This window comes from Aedes albopictus, chromosome 3, assembly GCF_035046485.1.
Source record: "Aedes albopictus strain Foshan chromosome 3, AalbF5, whole genome shotgun sequence".
Taxonomy (NCBI): Eukaryota; Metazoa; Arthropoda; class Insecta; order Diptera; family Culicidae; genus Aedes; species Aedes albopictus.
The window spans coordinates 149,956,468-149,972,799 of NC_085138.1; the positions used below are offsets into that span (position 1 = coordinate 149,956,468).

The following is a 16,332-nucleotide window of genomic DNA, read 5'->3' on the forward strand; positions in this document are numbered from 1 at the left end:
CTCCGAAAACTAGTCTGCCGCTTGCTGCTGTGCTCAGTGGATGAGATTCCTGGTACTAACAGCCGAGATTTGACGCAGTTGATGTGCAGCTGCCAGCTGTGGAAGTGACATCCACCTCCATCCTCCTTGATTGATCCAACGAAACTGACGAAAGAAAACAGAGGACAAAGCTTTTATACCCCTAGATTAGCAGATGAAGCTCCTCCCATTTGGCTGGCTCTCCAGTTTATTTCGTTTGCATGCCCCGCCTGCACGCACTCAGACGCACCAAACGATTAATCAACCCAGAAATGAGTAAATTTTCTTTGAACGGATGAAGTTACCAAAATATTAATTCGAAAAATGTTAGAATTAAACAATGTTTCACTCAAAATGGTCTTAATAGGAAAATTCGTTGCTAAATTCCAGGTGGAATCATTAGTGACCGGCTTCGTAACTGTTGCTGAGCCATGAAGCATTCAATCTTTCACTTTTTGGTTGCACCACACTTTTCTCGATCGATGGAGGAAAATTATCCGAATCATAACTCTTATGGAAATAGTTTCGAAAATCCTGAAAAGGACCGGGACGTATGATGGGCAAATAATTTGCATTATTTCACTCCGCCACGCAATGCTTGTGGGATTTATCTGCGCTGAATGCTAGACGCCGTCGCGAATAGGCCCGCCGCTTGCTGCCGTAGCTGAGATTTATGACCGGCTTCACCGTAGCTGAACAACCACCAAGCATTCAATTTATCACTATTTGCTTTCACTTTCACTGGAGGAAATTTATCTAATTAACTCTCTAGGAATCATTTTCGATGGTCCTGAAAAGAACCGTTTGAATAATGGACGATTTTAGGAAGGAAATGAAATGAATTCACCATGCCACGCGCGGTTTTCTCCGCGCTGAATGCTGGATGCCGTCGAAAACTGGCCCGCCGCTTGTTGCCCTGGATGCGATTCCTGGTGCTATCGATAGTCGAGCGTCGTCGCTGGGTTGATGTGCCGCTGCTCAGCTGGAGGTGACATTCACCTTTGTTGGTTGTTCCAACGAAATCAACGAACTGCGAACTGCTCTCTCCTCGACGGTGGTCGAAATGGAACTGACAATCAGCTCTCGCATGATCGCATTCCTTCCTGCGTCGTAGCTCCACCGCACGATGTGCACCAATCAGAGAGCGTTGGTAGACTGAACGAGAAAATTTGTCCGCTACCCATATTTATAGATTTCAGCGATTTCAATGTCTGACTTTAAAACAACTTTTCAACTATTTATCAATGATTTTTAGGTTCACCGAATATTACAAATTGAACGCGGGAGTTTCATCTCTCCAATAACGGGATTTGTTTATCATTTCGTTCAGTGGGAAAGATACAGTGAGCGTTTAAAATCTTTCACTCAAACGTAACGCTCTTGGGTTCATAAATTTTGAAATGACACCGGGTATAGAAAACAGAGACGTAGTCCTACGTCAAAAAATAAGTTCTAAAGACTCAAATTTGGCTAAACAGCTTATAGTTTTTACTCAGCATTGGGTTGTTTTCTCCCTCACCCCACACGAATGTTGTCAAAAACGAAGAGAGAAGCACCGACATATCCGTGCGGCTCCGTGGAAGAAGCCAAATTTGGGTTATCTTGACTAAACCCAAATTTGCGTCAAATAAGGCCTCCGCTGGGTGAAAATAACTTACCACTGGGTGAAAATTTTTGCAGCGATCAAATGAGATTTACCTAGTGACCACTATCGATGTTTGACGCAAATTTTGAGTAATTCCACGGAGGTGCGGGATTGCGTCAGAAGAACTTAAATTTGGATTGATTTGTAGTTCCGTGTACCCTATTTTCTCTTCTTTTTCAAATTTCAATAAATATCACCCAGCCCTATGTTGTTTTCCTTGTAGTTCTCCTTTTTTACGTTGACATTTCTTCTCCGTCAGAACACACGTACACATCTTTACATTTTTAGTACAACACCAAGATCAATGTGATATAAGGAAGGTGTGGAGGAACTTGTCCTTTGCTTGTGTTAGTAAGGAGTCGAAAGTAAACAACTTTCGAGAGGAGGGGAGGTGACGTCATACAAGCTCAATAACAATAAATTGAGCCAAGATGCCTTCCCATCAATGTTCGTAAACATCCATATCAATTCGTTAAAATAATAATTCAGCTAAAACAAACCTGGGTGAACATCCTGCAGATCTCCCAATCCATTCTATTGTGTTGAAAAACTGGAGGATCTAGAGCGCAAATATTCGAGGAAATTTAATTTCCCCACGTCCGAACGGTGATGTCGGAGTACATCGTGCCTTTGATGGCTTTATCGCCATCACATGAACTAACGTATTTTCTATTTTTAATTCGAATATTCCGCATATTGCAAGTGTGCGTCATAGCTTGAAACGGTTGATCAGCTGCATTTTAACCTAAAATTGAAAGAAATGTTAAAAAATTCGATAAACCCTACACTTTGTCTTACGCTGCAAAATTTGCCCATGTTTATGTTGAAATAACAACACGAAAATCACCCATGGTAACAGTAGAATGTATGGGGTAGTGGAGCTAGAGAAAATTTCGGCGGGCTCTGAAAATCACAACAACTGACGGTATGACGTCATGCGTTGTCAAGCTGCTATGGGTTGCTATGTAAAATGAAAAACAGCGCACTAACACTACCAAAGTTGTGTGTATTACACAAAATGATCTCTTCACCTTACTTTCATCACATTGCACCAAGATACCCGACATAGGTAAACAATAAACCTGTTTTTAATGATGTTGGTTGAAGAAAAATTAACTCGCAGTATAGTGACGTCACTGGTTCTCGCAATTTCTACAGAGAGCCTGCCTCAATGTAGTTGTGCCATCGCCATCAGCTTCTCTTGATGCCCACGCACACATCTTCCGATAGAAATACCTCCGTTGAATGAGATACTTTGGTCCAACACCAACAAACCGCTCGCATCAATGTGTGCGTGGAACTTCTCGTAGCGCAGCGATCCGCCGTACTCCGTCCGATCTGACTAATCGTTCGTGTCCGCGAAGGAAGGAACATCACCAGCGCTTAGCAGTCCGTCCCGCAGTTGTGAGTAGATCATCGCATCGCCCAAAAGGTGTACCGCAGTTTTACGCCCTCGCGCCCGTCCCGTATCTCTTATGTGTGTGACGACTACGACGACGACGGGAATTGTAGGAAAAAGGAAAATTCGCAGTGCAGGAAAAACCCGTGTCCGTGTGCTCGGTTCTTGTAGTTGGTAATAATCGTTCTAGAAGGCCGTCGATTTTGTCGTTGCGTTTTTTGTCCGGTTCCGCCCGCGCCGTGTCCGCGAGTGCTGTCGTCATCCGTCGACGAAGATCCCCCACAAACGGCCGTAACACATTCGACGACGACGGAATTCCATCTTCGTTCTGCTGCGTGCGGCTTGAAAATCGCGTGTGTCTTTTTTCCGTCTTCGGGTGTCTGTGTGTGCGAGGGTGAAGGTTTTTTCCCCTGGCCAAATACCTTGGCAGCGGCGGAGTGTGTTCCGATTCTGTGTCGAGGAGAAAGCCCAGCTGGCTAACCTTATCCTACTACGAGAGCTGCGCTGCACCTGTGATAAGTGCTTGAAAATTTAAGTGTGAAACAAAGAAAGCAGCCTTCCCCGCAGCCAAAGGAATAGTATCGGTGGTGCGGATTTGTCCCAGGCGAAAAAAAGAGTGAAAAAAGAAGTTCCCCCCAGGGAAAGAGGAGCAGCAGCAGCAGCAGCGCAAGAAAATAGGTGGAAGAAAAACCTCTCGCCCCATCATACCGTGCCTGTGTTGTGTGGTCGAAGAAGTCTAGAAAAGTGTGTTGGTTAGTCGTCGTGACGACGAGGTGGATCTTAGCTCGCAGAGCAATCGCGATCAGGGATGCCAGATGTGAAGACATGTGAACTTCAGTGAAAATCTTCAATCGAAACTTTACAAATGTGGAAACAAGCGAAACTGGAACTATTCAAATGCGTCGTACCTCACGTTGGGCGTCAATGTAACAAAAATGCAATAGAACACTACAAATGCATGATATAAAACATCACAAACGAACAACATGCGGCGCAAAACATGCATTGTGCCCTGTTACCCAAATGGATAATGAATTCCGATCCTGAACGAGACATCTCCGGTTCGATATTTATTATGAATCGTCTACGTTTTGATGTCCGTGTTTGGGAACGGTTTGCATGTTTTGTAGTTAATCGTTGCCCGAAATGGTCTGAGCGCTACAAATGTTCAAATACATACTGGAGGTGCGAACTAGACCTGTGCGCCGACTTTATTTTGCTCGGCGGCGGCGTGAGGGCCATTTCTGGCCGGCGGCGGCGGCGTCATCGGCGTCACGCCGGTGGCAGCTTTCGGCGGCGGCGGCGGCGGCGTGAATCGGCGTGACCAAAATTTGACCGTAATGTGAACATTGACGAAACAAAGAAGTTGTCTCTACGCTGTAGAATTTGTAGTTCAGTCTTTGCTTTTTCATGACCATTCACGACATGAATTATATTATTATGCCAGTAAACAGGATGAAGTATTTGGCCAAAAAGAAACCAATGCTCTAACATCTTGTTTGATTCATTAGTGTCAAACAGATGTTTTTTTCTTGAGTTCATTTGTCAAATATTTGACCCTTAGTAATTATACCCTTACGTTTGAATGAACACCTTTTTTATTCCTGTTCGGGTCCATCACTGTGGCCAGTAATAGGACCTATTGTGAAATTACCCGTATCCGTATTAGTGCATGTTGCATTACTCCATTGCAAATTAAGGGCAAAAATATAGATTTTGTTACATTTTTCGTTTTGTTTTCTTAGAACCTTCAGAAGCTATCACATTTGATAATAAGGTCGCACTATTTTCAAGGAATCCTCGAATCCCTGGCCAAGTTCGCAGGGGTTGACGGTATTAAAGTGAAGGAGTTTTATTTTGATTATTGTAATGTAATGTTCTTTAGTGAAACATATCACCTTTTTAACACTTTAATGCGCCTCCAACGGTTCATCACGAACCGGCTGCTGCAGATGGAGTATGGCTGATCATATGCATCAGTCATGCTCGATAAACACGGAGGGACCGCCGGGGCTCATTAGAGTCTATTCCCAAGCAATAGTTCCAAGTCGGTTGAATTTGAGAAGGTTTTGATGATCGTTACAAATCCTCATAAAAGTATTATAGGATTTGTGACAGGTTTTTTCAACCTTTTAGAGCCAGCTGACTTCGAAATGTTGTTTGAGCTCTATTTCCCACGTTTCTCGGTCGATTTTGATTAGTAATTTATTAATGTCATAGTCGCTTTTTCGAATTTTTACAATGTTAGTTGGTCATATTTTCTTTAAATAAAGCAATTAAAATCGACCGAAGAATTAATAGTGGGAAGGAGATTTGCAGCACTTAATTGTGCTGATAGATTCGAAGCTAACGTGCGAACACTTAAACGCATTGTTGACGTCAATGCGTTCGACGTGACGTTTTGGACAAAAACTGACTGCGTTTTATTAACTGAACAACGTTACTTGTGTATGACTAGGTTGGCATTTCTAGGCTACGCTTGAGAAAATGACATGGTTTATCTAGGTAGGACCGATAGGACAATTGAACGAATTTTTATATTTTTCATATTTTTTTTTTCATAATAGTTGACAAGCAATCTTTATTATTTGAAAAATTTAATTGCAATCAACTGACCAACATGGCGTATTTTTGTTTATCTCTTAAGTGGTATTATGACACTAACAGAAAAATATCAGAAATTCAGTTACATGTGGCCGTGGGTTTTGGACCGATGACAATTTAAGGACACAAGAGATGAACACAGAAATGTAGAAATCGATCAGCGAAATCAAGAAAACAATTTGACACAGGATCGACTATATTTTAGCATACGGGGTTCGATTGATTCAATGAAAAAAATAAATGAACTTACGACAACTGACTTAACGAGGAGAAATACATATTGAACCATACCACAAAATAAAACAAGAAGACGACAAACATAAACCATGTGACCATAACACTACATAGGCAAATCCTGACTGACTGACCAATTGAAAACTTTCCAATCTTCTACCGTAACTTTCTGAGTCAGTTTGCAACAGTGTCTTAATGGATATCATTTTCCGCGTACGGCTGGTAAACTGCTTCTGAAAGATTACGTACTCTTTCCTATCTTCAGGTCTAGTGTAGAGGTTTCAACTCTATTCAGAGTGCAGCTAGAAACCTAGCAAAAAAAAAAAAAAAAAAAAACTATTTTCAAGGAATCCTCGAATGATTTCCAAAAGAATTCCAGGAGGAGCCTTGAAGAATCTCCTGGAAGATTCCATGAAGAAACTGCTGGAACAATCCCTGCAAGAACTGCTGTATGAAACCCTTAAGGAACTTCTGCTGAAATCACTGAAATGTAGTTCAAGAATCTCTCTTAGAGAGATCACTGAAAAAAAAACTTCTGTAGAATTCTCGAAGGAATTCCTAGAGGATTCCCCAAAAGAAATAAAGCAGGAATCCCGGAAGAATTTCAGAAGGAATCCCCAATGGAATTTTAGGAGTAATCCTGGAAGGAGTTCCAGAAGGAATGCCCATAAGAATTCCATGAGGGAGCCCTGAAAGAATTCCAGAAGAAATTCCTGCAGAATTTGCATAAGGAAATCCCGAAAGAATTCCAGCACGAATTCCAAGCAAATTCCAGCAGTAATCCCCAAAGAAATCCCAACAGGAATTCCCAAAGGATTTCCAGAAAGAATCCTCGGAAGTATTCCAGTGGGAATTTCAATGTGAATTCGAAAAGGAATCCCTTTAGGATTTCTAAGAGGAATCAACGAAAAATATCCAAGAGGAATCTCTGAAGGAATTCCAGGAGAAATCCCTGAGGGATTTCTAGGAGAAATTGCCGAAAGTATTAAAAGAGGAAACCTCGAAGGAATTCTAAGAGAAATCTCCGAAGAAATTTGAAGTGAAACCCCAAAAGGAATTCTAGGAGGAAACCTCAAAGGAATTCCAAGAAAAATCTCTGGAAAAAACTCAGGAGAAATCCTCGTTAAAGTCCAGGAGGAATCCCTGAAAAAAGTGCAGGAGGAATCCCCGGATTAATTTTAGGAGGAATCCTCGAAGGAAGTTCAGGAGAAATCCTCGAAGAAATTCCAGAAGGAATGCCAGGAGAAAACCCCAAACGAAGTCCAGAAGGTATACCCGACAGAATGCCAGAAGAAATTCCTACAGGGATCCCAGGGGGAACCCCTTTAAGGAATTCCGGGAGGAATCTCCGAAGGAACTCTAACCGGAATCCTCGAAGGAGTTTCAAGAGGAAACCCCGAAGGAAGTACAGAAAGTACATCCCTGAAGAAATCCCCGAAAGAACTCTGTGAAGAATTCCCGCAGGAATTCCAAGAGAAAGTCCAGAAAGAATACCTGCGCGTATCTCAAAGGAGTTCAAGCAGTACATCAAAGAAATTCCAGCAAAAATCCTTAAAATAATTTCAGTGTGAATTTTAAGGATGATTCAAGAAATAATCCCCGAAGAATTGTGAGGACGAACCAACGAAATATACCCAAGAGGAATCTCTGAATAAATTCCGGGAGAAATTCCTAAAAAAAAATTTAAGAGGACCGAAGGAATTCCAAGATGAATCCCCGATAAAATTCCAGGAGAACTCAGAAAGGAGGAATCCCCGAAGGAATTCTAGGAGGACTCACCGAAGGAAACCCCGAAGAAATTTTAGGAGGAATTCCATGAGGAATCTCCGAAGAATTTGGAAGTGAAAACTTCAAAGGAATTCCAAGAGGAAACTTTGAAGAAATTACAGGAGGAATCCCAGAAGCAACTCTAGGAAGAATCTGTGAAGGAATTATAGGAGGAATTCAAGGAAGAATTCTAGGAGAAATCTCCGAAGGAATTCTAGAAATAATCTCCGAAGGAACTTCAGGAGAAATCCCCGGAGGAATTCAAGGAGAAATCCCTGAAAAAAGTCCAGGAGGAAATTCCGAAAGATTTCAAACCGAAATCCTTATTGGATTTCCAAGAGGAATCCCCAAAGAACTCCAGGAGTAATTTCTGAAGAAATTCCCGAAGGAATCCCGAAGGAACTTTAGAAGGAATCTCCAAATTAATTCCAGGAGGAATCCCGAATGAATTTTAGAAGAAATTATCGAAGGAATTCCAGGAGGAAATATTGGAGGAATTTCCAAAGGAGTTCTAAGAGAAGTTATCTAAGAAATTCCAGGAGGAAGCCCTGGAGAAATTTCAGGGGAACTTCACGACGGAGTATCAAATGAAAACTCTGAAAAAAATTCTGGTGAAATCCATAATTTAAGTCTAGGACGAATATCAGGAGGAATCCTTGAAAGAATTTCAGAAGGAATCCTTGAAGGAAGTCTAGGAAGAAACCCTGAAGAAAATCTAGGAAGAATCCCCGTAGGAATTCCAAGAGGAATCTTCGAAATAATTCCAGGAGGAATTTCCGAATGATTTCTTTGAAGAATCTCCAAATAAATTCCAGGAGGAATTCCCGTAGGAATTTCAGGAGGAATGCTCGTAGGTAGTCCATGAGCAACCCCTGAAGTAAATCCAAGAGGAATCCCCGAAGAAATTACAGGGCATATTGCTGCAGGAATGCCAGGGGAAATACCCCAAAGAATTCCGGTAGCAATCTCCGAAGCATTTCCAGGTGAAATTCTTGAAGGATTTTCAGCGGAATCTTCCCGAAAGATTGTCAGGAGGAGTCCCCGAAAGAATTCCTGGAGGAATTCCAGAAGGAAATACTTGAGGAATTCTTGTAGAAACTCCATGAGAGATCCCTAAATAATATCCTGGAGATATGCCTGATTATATTCCTAAGGTAATTTTTGAAGGAACTTTAACAAGATTCCCTGAAAGAACTCCTGTGAGAAATCTCTGATATAACTCCTGATGCATTCGTAAGCCCTCCTGGAAAAATCTCAGAAAGAATCCCAAGAGCGATCCCTTGAAGAACTCATGGATGAATTCCTAAATGAACTTCTCGAGGAATCCCCTAAGGTTATCTTGTAGGATTCTGAATGAACTTCCCAGGTAACAGAACTAGCTGAATAACAGTTTCTTAAGTTAAAGTTTGCTTAGGAGTTGTTTGTTCCACTATTGTACAGCAAAAATGTTTGTTGGGTTCTGAAGGAATCCCTGAAGAAATTCAGGAGGAACCTCTGAAGAAACATCTTCATGAATCCCGGAAACTCCTGGAGGAATCTATGAAGAAACTCTTGGACTTATTTCTGTAAGAACTCCTGTATGAATGTCTAAAAGAACTTAATAAAATAGCCGTATTCGAATTTGTCAAGACTAGATAAGCCATTTCAAAGTTAAATTCTATCGCAGTCGAATCCAAAAATCGTTAATTGCTGTTCGACAGAACAACACTGGACGAAAAATCAGCAATATTTGAGTCCCTGAAGAAGGTACCAAATGTAACCGAAACGTCGGACAAGATATAATAATAGCTGTATTTGAAATTTATCAAGACTGGAAAAGACATTACAACGTAAAATTTCTAAAGGAACTTCAAAAGGAATCCCTGCAGGAACTCCTAGACTAATGTCTAAGACCTTCTTCCTGAAAGAACTTCTAACGGAACTCTTGATGGATCTCCAGGAGGCATCTATGAATCCTCCTGAAAGAATCTCTGAAGGGACTTCTGAAAGAATACCCGAGCGAACTTCTGTTTAAATAACTTAAAGAACCTCTGAAGGAATTCCTAATGAACACCTGGAGGCATTCCTGAACCCTCCTGGAATTGTTGAGGAGATCCCTGAAGGAACTCCTGAAGAGGTCACCGAAGGAACTTCTGGAGCATTCCTTGAAAGAACTACTATACTGCATGAATCCTTGAAAATGCTCATGAATCTATGGAGGAACTTCTGTAGGAATATCTGAAGGAACTCCTAGATAAATCCTCAAAAGAACTCCTGAAAAATTTCCATGAGGCATACTGAGAGGAATCCCTGAAGGAATTTCAGGAGGGGTTGTTGAAAAAATTCCAGGAAAGATTTCCTAAAGGAACCCTTGATGGAACTCCTGGAGTGATTTCTGAAGAACACAGAACGCCAGGAGAAACCCATTGTTGGAATTCTAGAGGAATTCCTGGGAGATCTCCTAGAGGAATCTCTGAAGAAACTCCTGGACTAATTCCTGAAGAAACTCCTGTATGTAATCCTGAAGGAATTTCCGAAGAAATCCTTGGAGAAACTCTCTGACTAATCTCTGAAAGACCACCTATTGGATCCCCTGATGAATCTTCTGGATGAATCTCGGATGTATTTCTAGGAGGAATCCCAGAAACCTCCTGAAAAAAAAAATCTGATAGTACTCCTGTCGAGATCTTCCTGAGAGATCTTCTGAAAAAAAGCATGTTAAAACTCCTAGAGGCATCCCTGAATCTCTGAAGGAACCACTGGAGACATTTTTGAAGAAACTCCTGAAGAGATCTCTAAAGGAACTTCTGAAGAATTCTTTGATTGGAATATTAGAGAAACCTTCGAAAGAGTTTTAGTATTTTATCTCAACTTAACCCTCTAATACCCAATTCCGCCTTTGGACGGGGTATAGTTTGAGCGTTTTTGTATTTTTTCTTGCCCGGGCAATCAAAACTTTTATATTTTTAGCTGATATTTAGGACTGTTCTGTATATCTCACAATGGTTTTTGGTGTCTTTTAAAGCGTATTAACATTTTTTAAAAATCATTGAAAAATTGATGTTTTGGCCACCTTTTCAATGTCATTGTTTCTTTTGTATTCAATCGCAACAATTTACGTATTTTGAATTTTTCCTCAATCATTCTATTATAGTAGAAGAGTTTAAGCGAGTTAAATACACACTAAAATTATTTTCCTAAAAGTTACACGGAAAATAAAACTTTCTTTGAAAAAAATTTAAAAAAATTATAATTTAACAGTAACCATAAAATCTGAAAATGTTTTCATCTTGAAAAATCGGTAGGCCAAACAGGCTTCCAGGAAAATATAAAAGCGTAGGGATGTTCAAAAATAAAAATTAGAAAAATCAAAAATCAAAATTCACAAAATCGAGAATTAAAAAGAATCGTCTTCTAAAACATGTTTAAATCGATTTTAGATGACGAAAAATGATATTTAGATCAAAATCAAAAATTTGGGTATTAGAGGGTTAATGTAAACAAAATTTTGTTCGTGCACTGATCACCGGCGTGAAAAATGAAAATCGGCGGCGTGACGAATATCGGCGTATGGCGCGCCGCCGATATCACGGTCGGCGTCGGCGTGGGGCAAAAAGTGTCGGCGGCGGCGGCGCACAGGTCTAGTGCGAACATCGATTTATGCAAATCTGATGGTGGCTGAAAGACAGTAGACCGAAACGTTATAAATCGTATTTTATTGTGTTGGAACCACCGAACCAAATCAACAATTCTTAGAATTCGTTTGTGAGTGTTCCAAAGTATCAGATTCGTCCGATGATTTTTATAGAAATTCCTGCTTCTATTATTTATTCTACTTTTACCAGGAAATTCTTCGACGACATTTTCAGGAGTTCATCCAAAGGCTCTTGTAATTATTTCCAAATTCTTTGCGAGAAATATCCGCGATTTCAGCAAGAATTTCCTTCAAGGTTCCTTCCAGAATACCAAGATTGCTCCTAGAATTTTCCATAGAATTTGTGCAGCAATTTTTCAAAATATTATCTAAGATTTCCTCCAGACACTTCTTCAAAGTGTCCTTTACAAATTTCTTGACAAATACCTTCGAGAGTTCTTTCGAAGAATCAAGAATTCCATCGAATGTCTCCGAAGAATCGTTAAGAAATTCAACAAAAAATCCTCGAAGAACATTTGCTCTAGAAATTCTTCTGAGGATTGCTTATAAATTCTTTCAAAGATTTCCTCTAGAAACTACTTTGAGGGTCCTACCAGAAAATTCTCCCATAACATCCTCCAAAAGTCAATTGGCGGACTGTACTTCCACTTTTTTTCGAAAATTTCCCCCCAATTCTTCAAGAAATTCTTCTAAGGTTTCTAAGATTGCTGCTGAAACTTCTCATCATGGAATTTTTCAAATTAAGTTACTCCAGAATTACCCGCCTCGTACTCGTACTCGTAGTTTCTGCCAGGATTTGCCCGAGATTATTTACAACATTTTCTCCAGGCGCTTCTTCAAAGATGGCTTTCGATGATTCCTCAGAGAAATCTTGGAAACTCTAGAAATTTCTTTGAGGATGTTTCAAAAAAAAAAACTTTTAAAGATTCCTCTTGCAGTTTCTCCGAGGACTCCTTTCAAAACTCCTTCGACGATTATCTTAAGAAGTTGTTTCGAGTGTTCATCCAAGGATTCCTTCATGAAATTCCTCTAAAAGGTTCTCCAAAGTATGCTCGAACAATTCTATTTCACTTTCTTTCGAAAATTTCTTCCGTATTTCTCCAGAAACTCTTTGAAGGATTCTCCCAAAGAATCAGGAATTCCTCTGCAAATATCTTCGAAGATTCTTCAAAGGATTCCTACATATTTGTCCGCGGATTTCCCCAGAAATTTCTCCGAGAGATCTAAAGAACATTGCAAAAATCCCCGCAAGGATATTGCCTCCAGAAGTTCCTCTGAAAGCTCCTTTAAAAAATCCTTCGAACATTTGCTTTAGAAACTTTTTCGGAAGTTCTTCCAAGGATTCCTTCAGAAAATTCTCCAAGAAGATCCTTCAAAACACAATTAACCAAGTGTCCTTCCACTTTCTTTCGTACATTTCCCCCAAAGTTTTCAAGAAATTCCTCCAAGGTTTCCTCCAAAATTTCATTCTAAGATTGTTTCTGGAGTTTCCCAAAGAATTTCTGCATGATTTTTCAATAATTTATCTAATTGCTGCAGAAATTTCTGCCAGGATTTGCCCGAGAGTTTTTTACAAAATTTCCTCCTGGCTTCCTTTACAAATTCTTCCAAAGAATTAGGAATTTCATCGAATGTTTTTCAAAGGAAAAGCATAATGTGTCCAAGGATTGCTCTGTCTATGTCTCCGCGAATTCTTCGAAAGATTCCTTCATATTTTTACAATGATTGCCCCAGAAATTTCTCCAAGAAATCATTAGGAAATTCTCCAGAAATTCCTCTGAGGATTACTTAATAAATTCCTTCGAAGATTTCTTCTAGAAATTGTCTTGAGACTTCTACCAAGGATTCCTGCAGAAATTTCCCCCAGAAGATCCTCCAAAAGACAATTGGCCAAGTGTCTTTCCACTTTATTCACAAAATTTCCCCAAATTCTTCAAGAAACTCCTCTAAGGTTTCCTTCAGAATTTTGTTGTAAGACTGCTGCTGAAATTTCCAGTGGAATTTGTACAACAATTTTTCAAACAAGTTTTCTAAGAATTCCTCCAGAATTCTGTGACGACTCGGGCAAAAATCTCGCCCAGGATTTTCCTGAGATTTTACATAATTTCCTCCAAGCACTTGTCCAAAGATTCTTTTTCGAATTTCTCCAGAAACTTCTTCGGATGTTCTTCCAAACAAACAAGAATTTCACCGAATATTTGTCCAAGTAAAAGCAAAATATGCGCAAGGATTCCTCTACAAATTTCTCCGAAGATTCTCCAAAGGATTCCTTAAGATATTTAGTGAATTCTCAGAAATTTCTCCAAGGAATCGTTAAGGAACTCTCCTGAAATTCCTCCGAGGATATTTTAAGGAATTCTTCTATAGATTTTCCAGCTGTTCCTCCGAAGTGTTCTTTAAAAAATATTTCGAAAATTTTCTCGAAGTTGCTTCGAGAGTTCTTACAATGATTTCTCTAGAGAATCCCCATGGAAGATCCCCCACTTTCTTTCAAAAATCTTTCTCTAATTCTTCAAGAAATTTTTCCAAGGCTTCTTCCAGAATTTCCTTTACGAATTCCACCTGGAATTCCTAAGAGGAATTCTTTAGGACATCCTCAGAAATTAAGGTTTGCTCGAAGAATTCCTCAAAAGATATCTCTAGATGAAATTTCTTTGGGAATTGTTGCAGATATGCCTCGACGACTCCTACAAAAATTTCTCCAATAATTAGTCTGAGGAACACTACAAAATTTACTTCAGACGTTCTCTGAGGTTTATTGTAAAAGTTTGTGTGAGAATTGCTTTAAGGATTCTCCCAGAAATTACAACGACGATTTTTTCAGAAATTCCTCCTTTCCGAAATTCCTCCAAGAATTTCCTAAGATATTTTTCCAATTATGGCTCCAAAAGTTCCTCCGAAGATTTGTTTAAAAATTTCTCCAAGGATTCATCCAAGAATTCCCCCAAACATTACCTTTAGAAATTCTTCCGAAGTTTCTTACTAGGATTCCAACAGAAATTCCTTCCGCGATTCATTACAATTTTCACAGAGCAGTTTTCCAAGCATTCCCCTATAAATTAACCGAAGATTCGTGTCCGAGAATTTCTTAGACAAAATCGTTAAGACAGCCTGCAAAGAATTCTTTAGAGATTTCTTCAAGAATTTGCGTCATTTGAAACTATCCCCTAGAAGTTTGTCTGACAATTCTTCTAGAAACTCCTCCGAAGATGTATGTAAAACATACATTTATGTGAGGACCCTTTTCTCGTCTCGAAATTCCTACCATAATTCGTGAATGGATACGTCAAGAAGTTTCTCAGAGGGATCTTCTTCAAGTTCCTCCAGAGAATTTCATCTGAATGTTCAGGAAAGACTCCGTAATATTAGACTCCGCAAGGATTCTTTATGAAAATTCTCCAGACAATCCTATAAAGAATGTTAATTCCTCCACAAATTCCTTCGAAGATTTCTCCAAAGAAATTTAAGAACTCTAAGGATTTCACTAAAAATGTCTTCGATAATTCTTTCTGTTATTTCTCTCAAAAAATCCATCGAAAATGTGTCCGAAGATTCTTCAAAAGAACTTTTCGTGAAGTCTTTCTTTTCGGAAGTTCATGTGAGGATTGCTCCATCAAAAACACCTTCCAGGATGATTTAAGCAGTGTTTGTCCGAAAATTTGCTCCAGAAATTACTGCACGGGCTTTTCTATGCATCTCACCAGAAATTTTTCCGAGGATTTCATAATGAATTCCTGCAATGATTCCTCTAGATGCTCCTCCAGGACTTCTTTAAAAAATATCCAAACATTACTTTAAAGATTCCTGCAACGATTTCCTTTAAAAGATCCTCGGAGAATCTTTCCAAGAATTCACCTAGAATTTTCTTTGAATATTTTCATATTTTTTTTTCTGGGAAATCTAATGATTTTTATGCTAAAACTGCTTCTAGAATTCCTCCACCAGTTTTTGTAAGGATTTTTCCAAAAATGGCACCAATAATTCCTCTGAGTATTCCTAGTATTAATTCTTCTAAAAAAACTTCCGAGGGCTCCTCTAAAATCTACGCTGAGTATTGTTTCCAAACTCTAGAAGTTTCACCATCAGTTCGTCCGAGGATTCCTCTAAAAATTTCTTTTACATAAGTTAACCCAAAGATTCCTCCAGAACCTCAGCCGAAATTTATTTTAGATTTTCTGTAAGAATATCTGATAAGTAAAATTCCTCTAGACATTACTGCGAGGATTCTTTCAAGCAAATCTTCCAAGGATTCCTCCAGAAGCTCTTTACGTGTGCTCTTTCAAGGATTCCCCAAAATGTTTGATGGAAACCGACGAAGAAACATTAGTCACCTAAATGATTGTTCTCAGAAGCTCGCGGCATAGTTCTTGGGTGTCTTCAACACTATCTCGAGAAATAGCCAGGCTCTTCTCCATGGGCGTATTTGGCTTGTCGATGCTCGCTTCTTGAGGAAAATTACTGGAATTTTTGGACTGGTCGTACGCCGGCTTCATTCTCAGAAAACAGCCTTTTGCTCCACAATCCATTATTTTGAACGGCTAATCACGATCGTTTCGAGCTTCCTCTCAACTATGAACAAGTATTACAGGCCGCCTCGGAATCGTTCTGCCGGTCCGATCGATTCTTGATGAGCTCCAGATTTGGGTCCTTTTCCGCCAAATTCTTCAGGGCCGTGACCAGAGTATCAAAAATAACTGGTGGCAGGAAGAACTCACGATTGGGGACTTTATTGGGAGTAGGATTTGATCCCAGGTCCTTGGCGTAGTAGTTTTCCGAGGAATTTCCAGAAAAGATTTTGAGAAGTCCTTCAGAAATCGTATATTTTTCTAAGTATTTATAAGTTCCTCCTGAAACTCCTTCAACGTTTGTCTAAAGTTTCTGCGAAAATATCTTTAAAGCGGCCTCCATGAATTACTGTGAGGAATCTAGAAAATACTCCAAGGATTTCTTCAAACAAATTTCAAGGATTCCCCCCTGGTGTTTCTCCGAAGAGTTTTTCAGAATTTCCCCCTAAGATTGCTTCAAAAATTC

At 39.7% G+C, this 16,332-nt stretch overlaps 1 long non-coding RNA gene across 10 annotated transcripts in view; it reads left to right on the forward strand.

The window, feature by feature from the left end:
- The first annotated feature begins 2,920 nt into the window (after positions 1 to 2,920).
- The window catches only part of LOC109424009 (uncharacterized), a 406,914-nt gene continuing 393,502 nt past the window's right edge, over positions 2,921 to 16,332 (forward strand). For 3 of the 10 annotated variants that reach the window (XR_009995643.1, XR_009995641.1, XR_003897027.2), the window contains exon 1: positions 2,934 to 3,806. This is a non-coding gene — a long non-coding RNA (uncharacterized LOC109424009). Of the gene's footprint in view, positions 3,836 to 16,332 lie in introns of all 10 variants that reach the window. The other 7 variants (XR_009995642.1, XR_009995638.1, XR_009995639.1 and 4 more) reach the window with 7 other exon arrangements.